The sequence below is a fragment of the Chiloscyllium plagiosum genome, unplaced genomic scaffold, assembly GCF_037043375.1.
Source record: "Chiloscyllium plagiosum isolate Xiang-an unplaced genomic scaffold, Cpla_swu_hap1 HiC_scaffold_16, whole genome shotgun sequence".
NCBI lineage: Eukaryota > Metazoa > Chordata > Chondrichthyes > Orectolobiformes > Hemiscylliidae > Chiloscyllium > Chiloscyllium plagiosum.
In genome coordinates, this window is record NW_028270154.1 from 41,352,394 (window position 1) to 41,370,681 (window position 18,288).

An 18,288-nucleotide genomic window follows, 5' to 3' on the forward strand; every position below is an offset into this window, starting at 1 on the left:
TGATCTTTGTTCCTAGAATTACAATTTTGGAAAAGGTCTGCTTCTTTTCCAAATTTACAACTTCCACTTTAAAAATCATGTTCTATTACCATCCGTTTGCCCTGTACCATCCCTATCATTTAAGCTCTCTTGTCTCCTTTTGCCCTTCTAAACCTCACCCCTTCAGGTACTTAATATTTGTATGCAAGCAATTTCCTCAGGTCCTACTAAATAGCGCTCAGGAAAGGTTTAACAGATTTCTTTCCACCATTGCAGTCTGGTCTATGCAGGTGGCTGTATTTGATTGCCAGTACCCACAGTATGTTTTTGTTTCACTGTGGGCACAGCATTTGGCAGTCCTTAAAAACAAGTTAGTTATATTGCAAGATATCATTCTGATCACTTTTGTACCAAGTGATTTTGGCCTCCATCTTTTCTAGTAAAGCATCATGCCACTATTGGATCATTGTCAGCTTGTCCATTTGATGTATTGGAAAGAATGTTTACATTTTTTTGAAACAGGCTTTTGCAGGATAGAGCGAAAAAAGTTTAAATAAAGCTATGTTGCACAGGCTGCAGCTGTACTAGTTGAAGTTGTCTGATGTTTTTAAACTAAAAATAGTGGACCTCAAAAATCCACATCTGCCATTGCAATTTGGTTAAAACTAGAACTTGGATTTCTGAAGAAATCATTTTTCTAATTTTTGTAACAATAGTAATTCCAGTTATTCCGATTGGAGATAATCAACTGAAGTTGCAAGTGAATGTGGTTAATATAAATCAGACAGTTAAACTTTGAAAGATATAAAATCAAACTCTCATTGATTTATAGCCATTAAATTATAATTTTTTGATCAAATCTCATGAGACTAGACATTAAGCATTATGCAAATTTTTTTCCTCTTCCTGGTGAAGCTTCATTTTCCCTTTCAAACACTAGGATAAGCCAGCTAACACTACACTTTATAATCTTAAACGAAACAAGTTAAGTCAATAATTCAGATGAACCACCAACTTAGTAGTTTGCTCTTCAATGATTTAACTCGAACACAATATTTTGCTCCTGCCTTCACTATGGAGGAAGCAAAACAAGAATCCCAGTAATTCCTATAAATTTAGTAGTTGAAGGGAGAGAAATTGAGTGAGATCATAAATCACGAGTGAAATGGTACTGAACACTGATGGAACCGTGGGTTGATGAGTTTACAAGACCTGATGGACTTCATCCTAGGGTCTTCAGGAGTTGGCTCAAGTAGCAGACATGTTGGTTTTAAATTTTCCGAAGTTTCAGATCCTGAAAAAAGGTTGCAAATACACTGAAAACCACAAAAGTAACCCTTTTACATCAAGGAAGTCAAACAGAAGATAAAAATCCCTTTGCTGGTTTGATGTCTGACTCAGGAAAGCTGTTAGAATTGATTAATAAAAAAACCTATACTTGGGCATTTGGAATAATTGAGCTATTAGAAACCAGTTTACCTTTCAACAGATTTTAGAAATTTGTGAAGGGATAACAGGTACAATGGATAAAAGAAGCAGTTGATAAATCTTGCACAAGGCATTTAACAAGGTTCCCCATAAACTGTTAACACAAAAGTATGGTATGGAGTAACTTACTAACAGGAATAGAAGATTGTTTATTTCTTTTCTGCTAGACAGCCAGTTTTATATCTGATGCATGAGGCAAGTAGCGTTTCACAGGGGACTTAAGCTGAAGTGTCAATGTTTTACAATTTATATCAGTGACTTAAGGGGATTAAAGAGTTTGTGCTCAAGTTTCAAATAAATAGCTCAGTAGAAAAGCAGGTTTAAGTTGGCATACCCATTTAAAAAGTCATTAAGCAGATGGGCTTAAATCTGGCAGTTGGAGTATAATGTGGAAAAATGCAAACTTATTCCACTTAGCAGAAAGAATAGAGAACTACTTAAATGGAGAATATCTGCATAACCTCAAGCTGCAGAGATATATCGGTATTCTAAAGCAGAAAATCAGCAAGAGGTTGGTGTGCAGGTACAGCACGAATTCAATACACTTAATGGATGCTATTCTTTGCAGAGAAAGCAGAACAGAAAAAAGGATTGACACTTCATTTATACAAGACATTGGCAGGACCTCATCTGGAGTATGTTGTGTTTTGGACCATAAAAGGAGGTGATGGCGAGATGATTCAAAGGTTTGCTAGATTGGTATGAATGACTACCTCATTAGCCAACTCTGAAGATCTAGGATGTCCAAACCCAATTTTCAGGATGAGTATGGCACTTAGTGTGCTTTTGAAAAGAGGAGTGGGGAAATAAAAAGATGAAGGAGCGCAGAGAGATATGAAAGAAGTAGGTAAACAAGACTTGTAGATAGCAGGCCAGGATGGAAGAAAAGCCGAATAAGTGATAACTAAGAGGATGGGTGAGCTCTGCTGGGCAACCCATTGATGGGATGTGCATCTAGGAGCATATGAGAATGGTGACCATTCAACCAAAAAGCAACCCATGTCAAAACAAGATCAGGTGGGGGATAGGTATAAAACATGGAAGGATATAAAACATGGAAGGATGGAATCAGGCTCTAAAATTATTGAACTCAACCTTGCGTCCTAGATATTGCAAGATTCCCAGGTAGAAAATGAGATGTCTCTTCAGGTTTGATGGGAGGCTCAGTGGAACACTGCTGCAGGCCGGCAACAGAAACGTTGGCATGGGAACAGTGGTGTGTTAAAGTGACAGGCAACTGGAAGCTCTGGGTCATTTTTGGGGAGAATTTAGGTGTTCCACAAAGCAAAGCAGCCATCTATTAAAAGAGCTGCCCTCTGGTTTGAGAATATTTAAATCAGGATCTTCAAATATCTGAAATTAGTACAATTCCATTGAATCAATTCTTTACGTTGAGTCAATACCTGCTCACCAAAACAGAAGATGCAAAACAAGTACATCTTCCTATAGCATGAAAAACTGAGAATGCAACCTACTCCAGAAAGTCAAAAATGAATAGCACAGATTTCACAATACTTCTCTATTAAGTGCTCTTTACACATTTGTTAAGACCTGAAGGTATAATGTGGAGAACGTCCAGAGCTTAGTTCCTGAATTAAAAGGGGTTTTAGTGGTTATTTACTTGAAAAATATAACCTTATTCAGAAAATCAGACTTGTTGAATCTTTCCAAAGGTTTTACTTCAACATGAGCATGTAGTTAACTCATTTTCCTTCTTAAAGGATTTAATTTTATAGCACAGCACCGTTTGGTCCAACTAGTCTCCACTTGTACTTCTACCGCACCTGGAGCACTGTAGAGTTGTAGTCCCTTAGAGATATTGTCATTGAAAATAAAACAGTTACAATGGATTTGTTTACAAGCTACCAGAAACATCCTGTAGACAGAAATTAGAAAAACAGCCTCTACCCCTTAGTCTTAGTCTAGAATGATGTCACTGAAAACTAAAATTAGTCCTGTTGACCAACTTGCCACCATTTCAACAGCATCACAGGCAGCATGGTGGCACAGTGGTCAGCACTGCTGCCTCAGTGCCAGAGACCCAGGTTCAATTCCCACCACAGGCAACTGTCTGTGCCAAGTTTGTATGTTCTCCCAGTGTCTGTGTGGGTTTCCTCCCACAGTCCAAAAATGTGCACGTTAGGTGAATTGGCTATGCTAAATTGCCCGTAGTTTTAGGTGAAGGGGTAAATGGAGGGGAATGGGTCTGGGTAGGTTGCTCTTCGAAGGGTTGGTGTGGACTTGTTGGGCCGAAGGGCCTGTTTCCACACTAAAAGTAAACCTAATCTAATAACCAGAGTTTATTTTAACTAGAATTATATATGTTTTTACAAGGGACACTACTCCCAGCACTGATGGTTTGTTAATTTACACCTTCAGCTCGTCAGTGAAATGTTTCCAACTTCACCTTATTTGGGTTTAATCATTCAATCCAATCTTGAATCAAATTCCACAGCACTGACAGATCATTGACATCATGGCCATTTGTCAAACACCTGAAATAGGACATCCAATATTACCAGCATCTCTGGAGATGGCTCTTGTGGTGCAATGGTAGTATCCCACCTTTGAGCCAGGAGGCCCAAGGTCAAATCTCACCTGTTCTGGATGCTGGATAACATTTTGAAGATATTGGTTTGAAAATGTGACAGCATCTTTATTTCTTCATGGAATTAAACTTCAGTGCTTTCCTTTTAGCTGGCTGGTCTATACCTCCCTTAAAATTCTAAAAACTTTTGAAGACTGGAACTGCATTCACTAGTCCTAACAATCCCTTCTCAAAAGAACAAATTAAATATAGTAATTGTACAGCATCCACCATATCTTCCTTAAAAGCTAGATTTCTAGTACCAGCTATTTCCTGTTGAAGTGGGACATTACTCTTCTGGAGATGCGGTGTTTCAGCTTCTATTCTACATCCCTGCCATTTCAGTACAAATTCCAAGGAATAAGCTAAATAACCTCAGTAGCACCATCATTTTTCTTGTTACTTATATCCATTAACACATTTCTCCTTTTAAAGGTGTCTTTTTAGCCTTCAATATTTAACTGCTAACTAGGTTAGTCAGCAGCTACATTTGTCACTAACCCTATTCGATTCATCATACTTGCGACAGTGTGGAGAGCAATCTAATTCATTCAAATCTCCTGGAGATTCTCCCTTTTCCAAGTATTAATCCAATTCCCTTTTGCAAAGTTCCTACGGAATCTGCTTTCACCATCCTTTCAAGTATTGTTTTCCAGATCGTAACTTGCAGTTTTTCCACTAGGCCCCATACTTCTGAGCAACAGTTTCAAATTCCTGATCAGCCCTTCAGTAAATGGAACTTGTCTTTGTATTCTTGATTTTGAGGATCTCCAATTAACATCCCTCCAAGGATGGTAACTCCACAGAAGTCCCTCAGCCAAGGTATTATTCTCATTTGTTGCACCTGCTCAAAGGCCTTAATATCCTTCCTGAAGGATCATTTCCTCAATTGCACTTTTAATGAAATGTAGAGACTTTCAGTACAAGCAATCTAATGCTTATTTGTTCCTAGTAACTTATCAGGCAATTTAAGTTCTGTGTTTTGTTCCAAATATTTATTCTAAACTCTTCCATGCACTTAATTCTAAACATCTACCTGAATGCTTGTGCACTGTGCATAAACACAACTTAATATTTTTTTTTTTAAAAACACACTGACTACTTACTTGAAATCTAGGAGTTCAAACTGGTAAAGTTCCTGTACCATTATGTCACCAATTAGAAAGGCTTCAAACTCAGACCATGATCTACACAAGTCTGGTCACAACATGATCTGCTTCTACCAGCGCCCCATTGGATTTTCAAACTAGAAATTGAATAAAACTGCAAAGCCAGGGAACCAGAACACTCCACATTCTGGGGAATCCCTGCAATGAGGGCAAGCAATCAACCAAAACTGATAAATTGCTGTTCACGAATGCTAAGCGATCTGCTGAGCGCTATTTCTAGTGTAGGAAGTTCTTTCATAACCTCCCAATATAGGAATTATACACATCATCCTGCCACGATGAGTGAATGCCTGTTCAAGCTCAACAACTCCTTTTCCTTCAGATGCAAATAAAATGTCATTGTGCATCATCTGCGCTACATACACTAATATAGTGAACAAACCAGTCGGCTATAGTAAACAAACTTGGTTTAAAAAAAGTGTAAAATCCAATGCCATTAGAAATCAAGCAGACAAAAACAACTATTTTACCTTCATACATAGTTGAACTGGTTGTGCAAAAATCTCTTGGCAAATGCTTAATTAGCCATCTTATTCAGAATGCATTAGAGACAAAATAAATAATGAATTTTTTCAATTTCGGAAATAGAAATGAAAGATCTGAATTCAAGATATTTAGAACAAGTGTTGAATACTTTATGCTACTGTATTAATTCATCCTAAACTGAAAGTCAATACTGGCAGCAGGAAGGAACACATTTTATGGACACCAAATTAAAACAGACACCAAATCATTTCTGCTCAAGTTGAGAGAAAGGCAAAATAGTGGCAAGCTTCTAAAAAGAAAAATGCATGACCACTACCTTCAATTTGTCTCTAATAGGAAGTGCAGGTCAGATTTGAAAGGTAAGGATTATGTAAGCCACAGTATTTAGAGTCAACTCTCCCAAGTTCCATTTAAAAATTATAAATCAGATGTAAAAATAAAGTCTTGCTCTTCGCACGCTCCGGAAACTCCAAAGCATTTTGCAGCCATTAAAATGCTTAAAGTATAGCCAGTTACTCTAAAATCTCATGAGTTAAATGACAAAAAAAAGACACAAAATGTCAGTACACCAGGGAGAACTCCTCTGTTCTTCAGAGGAGTGCCATCCACCAAAAAGCAGGAGTGTCCAAGTTATGACAAGTGTAGAATTTCCTCAGGTGACATGTTAGAGTGTGTTATAACTAAATTTTGCCCTGCGAACTAAGCTACAGGTATACTGCAGCAGGTGAACTAATGCTTGAAGGCAGGTCCTTGGTCCATGTCCTGATAATTCATCAGGAAGAACTTTTAAAACAAGTGGTTTACCATTACCATTCATTTGCAGAGACAGGTTGCAAATCCACCTCTGCTTTGACAGCTGAGCTTGCATGGCTGACTTTATTCTAAATCCTAGACATCCAAATGAAATCAGTTGTTCCTTAAGCTATAAGTAAATACCCAAAACAAATCTGATTGTGTGCAAGAGATCAGTTTTATTCTTCCATAATACAATAAAAGTTCCAGTTATAACTTGCAGAGATGTGTACTAGACCCTTAAGACTAGATACACCAAAATCACTACCTGCCAGACATTCCACAAGGAAGTACAGTGCCACTTTAGAAATTAGATTAGATTACAAATTAGATTTTCCTATGCAGAGTGACAGTGTGAAGATTTCAGTGGAGGCACAACACAGGATGCAAGAGAAAACAAATCAAACATCTTGACAAATAAAAAAAGTACTTAAAAAAACTTTAGAACTGGTCAGACTATAGTGATCTTCTGATCCCTTAGAGCCCACATTTTCAAGATAAAAAGATCACCCACGTATTCATTAGTAAAACATACGTCAGAAATTTACAGTTTTAAAAGCAACATAATGCTAAAATAAACTTTTAATTGAGCTTAGATTCACCAAGCTTCATGCACTGGTTGACTAACACTTCAGGTCAGGTATGCTATCACCATCATGACCTTCATTTCAGTTTTGGTTTTGCAGTTTCTCCACCTTCAATTTTAAAATCACTGGAGTTTAAACATCAGTTTTCTTTGAATCACATCTTTCCATTAAAATATTTACACTTTTACAGAGAAAATTAGATCTAGATTACCAAAACCAGTAAAATGAAGTGATATTCTCATTCCTTGAACTTTCATCTGTAAGCAAACCAGAATAAGTTATTGCAAAATAAAAACAAACTACAGATGCGGTACATCAGAAACATAAGTTACTGGAAAAACTCAGCAGGTCTGGCAGCATCCATGGGGAGAAAGAGTTAATGTTTCAGGTCCACTGACCCTTCCTCAGAAATGCTGGTGCAGTTGGAACATTAATATTTCATGGATTACATCTAATCAAGGATTCCAATCTATTTATGACCTCCTGTGAACTCATTTTCAAATTTTTGGCCATGGTTTTTAAAAGCAGAAAACCTGCAAGATTTTTAAAAACCAGGAACGAGCAACACTTCTGTACTTCCCACTGCCTGTTCCTGCCCCTTAAGAACATACCTCTTCCTACCTCTACTTCAAATTCTCCCTCCTGGTCTAGCCCTTGCCCACTTAGATCAGTGATTCCTCCGACAGTTTACGTCAGTTTCAGAACTCCAGTTTGCAGGCACCAAAAGCCTCTTTACCATGAACATGCAATCCCTTTACACATCCTGATGGGGGATGATGTCTCAGGGTTCTCTACTACTTCCTGGAAAAGCAGGCTGAACCATCTTCAACCACCTCCACCTGGCTGAGCTGTCCTCCCCCTTAGCAGCTTCTTTTGCCCTCATTTACTTCAGGTTGAAGAGGTGGCCATTGGGACCCATGCAGGTACAGTTATGCCTATCTTTGTTCCAATGCTATTCTGGACCCCACCCACAACTCAATGATATCACTGGTACTGCATTCCTCTCGTCTGGATTTGCTTCCAATTTCTACCCTGCTCTCAGCTTCACCTGGTCCATCTGACTCCTCCCTTCCTAGACATCAATTTTTATTTCTGGGGTTAAGCTAGTCACCAACATCCACTACAAACCAACCAACCCCCAGTTACCTAGACTATATATCCTCTTATCCTGCTTCCTTAAAAAGGTTATCCCATTCTCCAGTTCCTCCATCGCTGTAGCATATGTTCAGACAATATCAACTTTGACAAGGGTGCCTCAAAAATGTCCAATTCTTCCTCAGAGGATTCCCCAGCACCCTTGTGGTAGGGCCCTCTGCACACAGTCTGATCAAATTTCCTATTCAGCTCTCTCCTCTCCTCTCCTCCACCCCCTTCCACACCAGTGACAGGGTTCCCCTTGTCCTTACCTACTAGCTCAGCAGCATCCATACCCAGACAGAATCATTAGCCACAATTTCTGACACACAGACACCTACAGAAGGCTGACTGGGAACTGTTCCCTCTGGGACATCCTGGTGCACTCCTCTACTTACAACAAATACCCACAACACCTTCCCCTCAAAGTACAGACGGTCTGTTTACTTCTCTCCAGTATCCATGGGCCAAATTACCTCCCAACGAAGCAGCGCTTTACCTGCACTTCATTCAATGAATATTGCATTTGCTCCTCAATATGGTCTCTGCAACATTGGGGAAATAAAGTGTAGACTGGGCAACTGCTTTACAGAAAATCCTGCCCACAAATCAGAGCTTCCAGATGCCTGCACTTCAACACCATCTTGCTCCATGGCAATCTGCCTCAGGCTCTCTGCAAGGCTCCAAAAGCAGTGCAAGCTGGAAGAACAGCACATTTGCCACTTGGGAAATCTAGGGTCTTCCAGACTCCGTTCAACAAATTTTAGGACTGGAGTTGTTCCATGTCTTTACTCTGACCCACTAGGCCATATCACATTGTGGGCGCACAACCTATTGTTAGCCATTAACAATCCCAATTAATAGCTCTTCACTCCTACTGTTTCATTAGCCATTCCTTTGGTCTGTCCAACTGTTCTTCCTCCTGCCCCGAACAAATTTATCTTCTGCATAAAAACTAATTTCCTAGCTGCCATCAGTTCTGATGAAGGGACACTGGACTCAGTATTAACTCTTCTCTCCACAGATGCTGTCAGACCTGTTGAGACTTTCCAACCATTTGTTTTTGTTTGATTTCCAGCATCTGCAGTTCTTCCAGTTTCTACTTCCCTGCATCACTTTTTACATTTGATAGTGAAACTTTTCATATAGTTGAGTTGCAGTGAACTCCTGCAACAGTTTATAGACTCCAAATGAAACATCACAAAAAGCTGTTTGGCCAAATAATGCCTGCAACTTTTGAAGGTAGTATTTTTGGAACAGCTTCCAAAGCAATACAATACTTGAAGCGCAGTCACAATCCAATTAAATTGCTGCGATTTTTCTTGTAACTAAAATTTCTACATGACTACTTTGGTGATCCTGTGGTTAAGAATGAAACTAGAAAATTTGCAACTGGTCATACAATCATGACCACACCCTTTCAGGTATTGTTCAAATGAAAAGCTCTGTCCTCTACTTTTACCAGCACTGCTAGCAAAAAAGTGGTTTCTCATCTACAGTAAAACCATGCACTATGTTGAGAAGCACAAGGTTTTTAGACCCTCTAACTTGCTGTTTGGAGGAAATCAGCAACTTTTCTAGTCTGTCTACTAACTGAAATCCCGAATCCCTGGCACCATTTAAAAATCAACACTTCAGTACAATTCAAAAGCCTTAATATCCTAAAAATGGACCAAAACCAAGAATATTGCAACTGCAACCTAATCAGATTAAAAACCACTGCTCTCGATCTTCCACTATGTTCAGAATGCAAAATTTGTAATTCACCATTAACTTATTGCAACATTCATACACTCCCAAATGGCAATATATCTTGCATTAAAAAACCCACTTGCTCAGGCCAGCTATTTTAGTGTTCCAAGTGTATAGAAATAGGTTCTGTACCTGGTTCCTTAACTGAAAATTATTTGCCTTGAACAAACCTTTGGCCAGAAACAAGACACTTCGTTATTTGAAGTTCACAGCTCTTGTACAAACAAAGAGAGGACAGCATGGAGGGCTTTATTATTAAGTCATTGATGGGCCTAATCAGCATCTGATCAACTATGAACTGGTTGAAAAGTCCTATTCCTCTGTTGGATAGATGGTAAGCTGAGAAAAAGCTTGGACAGGGAACAAAGCCTGCTACTGGTCAAGCCTAACTGTGCATTCCTAATTTATAAAGAAAAACTGACAAGTGGTCCTACTTCTGATCCTGGTCATAACTGGATTAGACAAATCCCACTTTATTCTATTTTTTTGAGTAACCAAATGCTTTGAAGAGAATGCTGAAAATATTTTGACTAATTAATTTGCCAAGGCAACTCAATACAGTGACAACAACCACAGTAGTTACAGGTGCAAGATATTTTGTTCTGTTTGTACGACATTATAAGTTACCTTACAGCAAGTAGTCCAGTTGAAATTTCAGTTGACATCCAAGCTCTTTAATAGCCTAATTTGCAGTATTAAAAAAGGAGTTTTAGTTGGATTATGGCATTTGCCTAGTTCAGGCTTCACTAGAGGTTGTGCTCAGGACTGTAACAGATGTTCATAGTGCCCAGTTACTTTTCAAACACATGAAAACAAAAAAAAAAGATAAAAGTGGACACAATTGCAGCTTGGCAGGAAAAAAAAAAGTCCAGTCAAGACGAGGAGTAGATAACTTCTCCACATCCTCTCAAAGCACGTGCAAACGGCAGCTGCCAGAAAGTTAAGCACATCACAAGAGTTGGAGCTACTGCCATATTCATAAGTATGGATGGTTATAGCTCAGATTTAGTGGCTCACCATCTATATTAATTCAGTTGTAGGATGCTTTGTATCAAATCTTTAGGATTTGAATGTCACTGCAAGTTAGTATTTTTCTGCATGGATTCCAAGATGGAAATGTCCCAAATATGCAGTTGATAAATAGTGACCATGAAGTCAGCATGTAGCAATTAGTTCTTAGATAAGTGGGTTGGAGTACCAGCTTTGCAATGGATCAGGAAACTGCTCTATCTACTGCACTACAGGACCAGGTTTTGCTGAATGGAGGAAGCTGTTCTAATCACTTCTTGTCCAATAATTATCAATTTTAAAGTGACACATGCATGATACTTCAGTGTCATGTTACTATTGACTCAGATCACCAATATCTGTAACAAATGACAGTGAAGTACATACTGGCATTCAATTATAATTCAAGCAGTACTCAGACCACATCCAGCTAAGATAGCAGTTGTGAATTTCAATTTTGCTGCATACCCATGTTCTTTGTCTTAAGCAGAAGAAGTTGAAAAGGAGTAACCTTGTTGACTTGGTGTGGATCGCCATTACTGGCGGATAGCAATGCAATTTGGCCTAGAAAGAGCTTTGGATGCTGAGTAACTGCTCCATGAAACATCTTGCATTATTGTACTGCTCTGCTCAACGACTAGATTGCCAGCATTTGAAAAACTAAAAAAATGGCAATGTGCCATTTTGCCTCAAGACAAAAACCTCAAGCTATTTTCAATCTGCTCAGGTTACGGAGTCTTGCACAATGTATACTGTAATTTTCAGTTTAAGCCAACTTTCAGTTCTTCAAAAGAAATTTTGGTGATCAACCTTAAAAAAAAAGTGTTGAAGATCCTAACTTAAATGCACAGAAAGAGACCTTTTGGTCCAACTCATCCATGTCACCCAGATATCCTAAACTATCTAGTCCCATTTGCCAGCATCTGGTCCTTATCCCTCTAAGCCCTTCTTACTCATGTACCCATCCAGGTGCCTTTTCTAAGGTTGTAGTTGTACTTCCACCAGCAGCTTGTTCCATATACTCACCACTTTCTACGTGAGGTTGCCCTTCAGTTCCTTTTTAAAGTCTTTCCCCTCACCTTAACCATGCACCCTCCAGTTTTAGACTCCCCTACCCTGGGAAAGGGACTTTTGCTATTCACCCTGCCCAGGCCCTTCAATTTCATAAACCTCTTAAGGTCACGCCTCAACATCCAATGCTCCAGGAAAAAAGCCCCAACCTATTCAGCCATTCCTTATAGCTCACACCCTCTAATGCGGGCAATATTCTTGTAAATTCTCTCTGAACCCTTTCAAGGGTAACAGTTCCTATCAGGGAGACTGGAACTGTACACACTCTTCTAAAAGTCACCTCAGTGTCCTGTACAGCCACATGACATCTCAACTCCTATATTCTATTCACTGCTTAATGAAGGCAAAACATGCCAATGTCTTCTTCACCTGTGCCTCCACTTGAGGTATGCACTTGCACCCCTTTGGTCTCTTGCTCAGCAACACCCCCTAGGACCCTACCATTAACTGTACAAGTACTGTCCACGTTTGCCTCACCAAAACACAACACCTCATTTATCAAAATTAAATCCCATCACCACGTCCTGGCCTTTTTGATCATCCAATCCAGGTCCTATTGCACCGAGGTAACCTTCACCGTCCACTATGCTACCAAGTTTGGTGGCATCATCTGCAAACGTACTAACAAGACACCCTATATTCACATCAAAAATCATTTGTATGAACAAAAAGCATTGGACACAGTTCCAATTCTTGCAGCACACCACTATTCACAGGTCTCCTGTCTTAAGTGCAACACTTCACCACATTTCCTACCATCAAGGAGATGGCGTCCAGTTATATAGCTCCCCCTGAATTACATATGATCTACCATGCTAACAAGTCTGCCATGCCAAACACCTTCCTGAAATCTATATAGATAGTATCTACTATTCTACCTTGAATCTTCTTTGTCACATCTTCAAAAACACCTCAAGTTAGAGAGACACAGTTCCCCACATACAAAGCCATGTTGGCTATCCCCAAGTCAGTCATTTCCATTCCAATGGAACGTATATCCTGTCCCTCAAAAAAAAAAATCCCCTCCAACAATTTACCCACCACTGGCATTAGACTCAGTCTCTGGCTTTTTCTTACCACCTTATACAGTGGCACATTAGCCAGTCAGTCCTCCAGCACCTCACCAATGGTGGAGGATGATGCAAACATCTCCGCAAGAGACCCTGCAATTTCATCCCCAGCTTCCCACAAAGTTTGGAGACACACCTGATCAGGTTCCAATGATTTATGTAGCTTTGTTTTCATACTTCCAGCACCTTTTCTGTAAGATGGACAGTTTAAGAGATTACTATTCATTCCCAAAGTCCACAGCATCCATGTCCTTCTCCACAGTAACTACTGACATGAAATATTACCTCAATGTCCTGTGGTTTCACAGACTGCCTATTCCAGCATTTGGCAAAGAGCAATATAGCTGGTCAAAAAAAGGAACAGGTTCTGATACTGTACATCAGATAGGTATGTTGGAAATATTCATCACTACCTTGGCTTTGGTTATAAAAAAAATGTGAACGACTTCGCAAATTAAACCCCATACTGACATGTTTCTTGTGGCTTTGCCTGGAGTAACTTCACTCATGTTAAGCATATATGAGTTGTTACGGTTGCTTCACCCAATGCATTAATGCTCCTTTCTGGGCTCTGAGCTGCACTTTTGGCCTTACTTTACTTGATGTTTTCTACTAGAATCAAACCAGTTGTATTGAAATAACAAGCCATTTCAAAAACAAAAAAAAACAAGTATTTGGCAAGACAGCTTAACTGAATACAAATATGAAATTTTTAAAGTGTTTCTCTCCCAGAAGTTTCCTATGGATACAGCAGCACAGAAGGTAGCTTGGCTGTTTCAGCACTGCAAGAGCAGCAAAACCAGTCTCACCCTGGAGAAGCTCATCCTTTATCAGTCTGGCAGACATCATTGGTGACAGGTGTTGAGAAGCGGAGACCCAAACATTGTTCACTCCTGCTTGAGGGCTGCATAAGAGAAGAGTGTGCAGTTAGTGACTTAGAAAAAAGTGCAAAAACAATCAACCACTACTTCACTAAAAATGTGACATTAACAACAACATTATTTAGAGGGTTTTTTAAAGTCTTAACATTCTATCTATAGGATAAGGTCTTGATCTCACCGGAACAACAAAAGACTTACATTACTGGGATGTAAAAGGTCAAGGGTCAGTTCAACATACTCCCGCTCAAAATGAAACAGATGAAAAACGAGTAGAAAGCAACTTAATATTTGCACTTCACTTCCTATAATATAGAGACTAGGCAAAGTGCATGGTCCAATACGACTAAAACATGAGAATTGGCAGGTATCATTCAAAGAAATCACAAGCAATTTGATTTCTAATTCTGAAAAATGTAGTAATTTAATAGGTAACTAGAAAGTGTTACTAGATAGATAGAAAACCATAATCCTAATGAATATCCAAGTTCATCAAACCTGTCCTTCAGATGTTAGGCCTGTCCTCCCAATCCTCTGGTGTAGGTGAGTTAAAGGTTCGTTGATACTATTTGGTCAGACAGGGAGACTCCTCTGTTGCATCTCGCTCTTCACCCTACTATTGGCAGGGATAACCTTCAGGAATCTAGGCCCCACATTCTGGAATTCTCGCCTTAGAAACCATCTCTGACCAAGACTCTTCCTAATACTGTATCCATGTTCTTCCTTTATGGCCGTGATAATCAAGGTAAAAAAAGTTCTATATAAAATGCAAGCAGTAGTTATCTTGGCCAACATTTTGTTTTATAAATAAGCACAAATCATTCATCCTACGTTATTGGTAGAGTCTTGTTAAATATAAAAATGGCTCCCACATCACTACACTTGAACTGGAGTACAATTAAGCAGAAGACCCTCAGTGATCATTAATTGCAGTGCATTTTATTTGAAGGCAAAGCTCCATGTTAAACTGCAAATTCTTAGTTTTAATCAGTGACTTATCATTCTATCTCCCATTCACCCCATTTTAGTATAAGAACTTTTGCTATTGTAAACTTTCTATAAGTCCAAATCATTTATCCACTTTGCTTCAAAATATCGAAGCTGTCTTGAGAACTGGTTGAGTACAATTATGTACTTACCCAATGTGATGACCTTGAACATATGGAACTACAAGAGAACAATGTTTCCAGAGTCAAAACTTCAGTGATCAAAAAGCCAACTAGGAATTCAGATTCTCTTAACCCTTTTCAACTGGTAGGCGTCACCTAATTTGTACATTAGTCAAAATTTCATTGCTGAAGCTGAATATTCTAAAGCAATTTTATTTTTAACAACCAGTGACAAGTGAAAAGGGTGCAGGCTGCAGCAAAGCCTTTTGAGAGCACCCAATATGTAAGTTTGCTCAAATTGTTATTTCCATTAGAGTTGGAAATTTTCTTTACATAATTCTCAAGTCTTGATTTCTGCCAGACCCTCTACGCCAACCCAATATCCTAACTCAAACTTAAACATGCAGCACACTCAAAAGCAAGTGAATTGTTGTGCTGATTTATATAGCCAAGGAGAGCTAGGAGCCAAAATCAGGTTTTGCAGACAAGGTTGACTGCAATGTCTTAGCTTAAAGGAACTTTCTGAAGCAGAAATATGCAGGGAATAAGGCTTAACTGTTGTTTTTACTGAAAGTTACCCAGTAACTACTTGTTTAGTTTATATGAAGTAACAAATCAAAAGACTCTGTGTTCACTCGTAAATTTGAGAGAATGCTGACCTGTGCAGCCTATAAGAACTTTAAATTATGTTTGGAGTATGGGATACAGACGTTATGCTGCAGCTGAAGAAAACCCAAATTAGATTCCATTTAGAGTACTGAGAGAAGATCTGGGTACCACACCGAGGGAAAAAAAATGTACAAGGTACAACAAGAAAAATACCTGGATTTTTGGATCATACAAATGAAGCCTGTTTTCTGCAGACTTTAGGTTAAGACACTTCCTAAAACTGCTGTTATACTAGATCACTTGTTAATTTTAAATGAGGCTGATAAATTTTTGTTCAGCAAAAGGGATATGGGCCAAAGGCACATATGTACAGTTAAGCCACAGATCAGCCATGATCTGATTGAATGGCTGAAGAGGCTCATGGGGCTGCAAGGCTAACTGTCAGTATAAAATTTAAATTCCAGTAATCTCCAATTTCGTCCCTACATCTCAAATCTTAACTTAGCGATCACTGGAAGTACTGTACATTTACTTAAAACCAATACTAAGTCTCAGCAACACAAGTTGAACAGATAGAATTAAGTTGCAGGTTGTACCCAGGAAGGTTTCAATTGAAACAGGAAATGCTTGAGCAAGAAAGGTTTGGCAACATCTGTAGAGAAGTAGTTAATATTTCAAGTCTACTAGGAAAGGTCATATTGGATTTGACATGTTAACTTGTGTCAGATGCTGACAGAGCTACATAGTTTTGCCAGCACCTTGTTCATTTCAAATCTTCAGTATTGTGCATCGGAAGCTTTTTGAAATAATTTAATTGAAATTTCTTTTGTGGGAAGCAGACAATCCAGTAGTCTGCATCAATATATTGTGAAGTCTCACTTTAAAGCAATACAGTCAGGCACAAGGAGTTTGTAAAGTACTTAACAGGGGCTAGTGTCAAACCTCAAAAAAACTGGATGAAAGGTCACACAAAAACAAACATGCACACCCTTCAAAAGAGAAATCAGAACAAAGTCAACAATAGTAGTTGCAATAGGAAAAAAGTACAATTAGGCCTAAAGAACATTAAAAAGTTTCAGCACTGCAAATGTGCAAAGCTAAAATTCCACAACCACCACCTCCAGAAAGTTAAAACTGGAATTACTTGTATTGACAAATTATCTTCTCTATCCCATAGCCTTATCAATGGATCAACTCCACCTAAACCAACAAATCTGTACTTTTTTTAAAAAAGGTGACAACTATGTTTATTCTTCAGTGTGCCTGGGAACAAGTTATGGAGTATAATAAAATACACAAAGAACAGGAAACACAATCAAATTGCTACAGACAAAAAAAAAGTTAAAACCCTCAGCATCTTCAAGTATTGCACCCCAGAAAGAGACACTACAGACAAAAAAGGAGATAAATTCAATGTAGTTTATTATGAAAAAAGTTAAAACAAAAAAGAATGCAGATTTCTTGGTATGCATTACTCGTGTACATTTTGTAGCTACGCAACCCCCCCCCCCCCCATTTTTAAACCATCACCCAACCCCACCCCAAGAAGAACTAAAAGGCATATCCTCCATAATCTCTGGCTCTGCTTCTATTACTAACACCGTAATCTCCCCTGTAGGGTCCAGCATATTTCTCCATACCACCCCCTCCTCTCATGGGACCATAGTTGGACTGCTCAGGGGAGTAACTCCCAAAGTTATCATAGGCATCCTGGAAATTTCCACGATCGAAGCCACCGCCTCCTCTATAGCTCCCAATCTGATCACCGTAGCTGCCTCCCGAGAAAGAACGATCACGCCGAGGATACCCCCCATCACCATAACCACCATAGACGTCGCCTCGATTTCCTCTATCATTGTAGTAGCTGCCTCCGCCGCCATACCCGGCCGCGTTTCCAAAATTGCCATTACTCCGACCGTTTCGCTGGCTAAAGTTGCCAGCTCGGCCTCGAGGTCTAGTTCCGCTCTGCATCTCCTCCTTCGACAAACCTTTCTTGACTTCACACCGGTAGCCATTAATCATGTGGTACTTCTGTATTACCGCTTTATCAACAGAATCATGGTCATCGAAGTACACAAAGGCAAAGCCTCTTTTCTTGCCAGTCTCTCGGTCACAGATCACATCTACTTTCTCAATCATACCATAGTCTGAGAAGTAGCTTTGTAAATCATTCTCGCCAAGGTTCTCTTTTATACCGCCAACAAAGATCTTCTTTACCTTCATGTTGAAGCCAGGTTTGTTGGAGTCTTCCCTTGGCACAGCTCGTTTCAGATCCACCGTGCGGCCATCTAAGACATGAGGCCTAGCAGCCATTGCAGCATCCGCCTCGCTCGGCGAAGAATATGTGACAAAGCCGAAGCCTCGGGGGCGCCGGGTGATCGTATCTTGTACGACAACACAGTCAGTTAGCTTCCCCCACTGCTCAAAATGGTTCCGCAGGTTCCCCTCCACCGTTTCGAAGCTGAGCCCGCCAACAAATAGCTTACAGAGCTGTTCCCTCGCCATGTTGCAACAACTGCTTTCACTTCACACTGCGAGAGACTGACTGCCTGCCTAATGAGCGCCTTAT

General features: G+C 39.5%; 1 pseudogene across 3 annotated transcripts; it reads right to left on the reverse strand.

The window, feature by feature from the left end:
* Positions 1–6,660: 6,660 nt before the first annotated feature.
* LOC122556626 (heterogeneous nuclear ribonucleoproteins A2/B1 pseudogene) lies at positions 6,661–18,265 on the reverse strand (annotated as a pseudogene). Of its 3 annotated transcripts, none has more exons than XR_015759734.1 (3): positions 14,500–18,265; positions 13,933–14,027; positions 6,661–7,345 (listed from the first exon to the last, which is right to left on the reverse strand). The product of XR_015759734.1 is annotated as a heterogeneous nuclear ribonucleoproteins A2/B1 pseudogene, transcript variant X3 (transcript). The 3 variants fall into 3 exon arrangements; XR_015759733.1 differs by having other exon boundaries at positions 13,260–14,027; XR_015759732.1 differs by having other exon boundaries at positions 6,661–14,027.
* Positions 18,266–18,288: the final 23 nt, after the last annotated feature.